Genomic DNA, 571 nt, shown 5'->3' on the forward strand with positions numbered 1-571 from the left:
ATTAAATTTTAAGATAAATAAAAGTAATCATGTTAATTAAATAATATTGGCATCGGGAGGTTGGTATTTTATATTAAATTATTTTTTAACTTGTATAAAACCGTCATTCGGAGGATGATTTATTTAAATTTAATTGAAAATATTAATTTATTACATACTATTTAATTTTACCGACATCTAGAAGTCGGTATTATAATTTTTTTGTTTTTTATTTTACACAAAATCGTCCTCCGGAAGACGATTTAAATAAAATTAAATCAAAATAGAAAATAATACCGACATCAAGAGGTCGATTTTTATTGTAATTCATTTTCTGGGAAAAATTCTGACCTCCTGAGGTCGGAATTTGGTTTTCCCGCTTTATTTTTCATAAAAATTTCATATCAACGTAATTTCAAACTTTTTATTTATAAAAGTATACACAATTGTAAACAATTAATTATAGATGTAAAATGAAAATTTAACAAACCGACCTCCGGATGTCGCTTTTAAAAGTAATTAAATGAAATAAAAATTTCGACCTCCGGATGTCGCTTTAAGTAATTAGATGAAATAAAAATACCGACCTCAT

This window comes from Solanum stenotomum, chromosome 3, assembly GCF_019186545.1.
Source record: "Solanum stenotomum isolate F172 chromosome 3, ASM1918654v1, whole genome shotgun sequence".
Classification (NCBI taxonomy): Eukaryota; Viridiplantae; Streptophyta; class Magnoliopsida; order Solanales; family Solanaceae; genus Solanum; species Solanum stenotomum.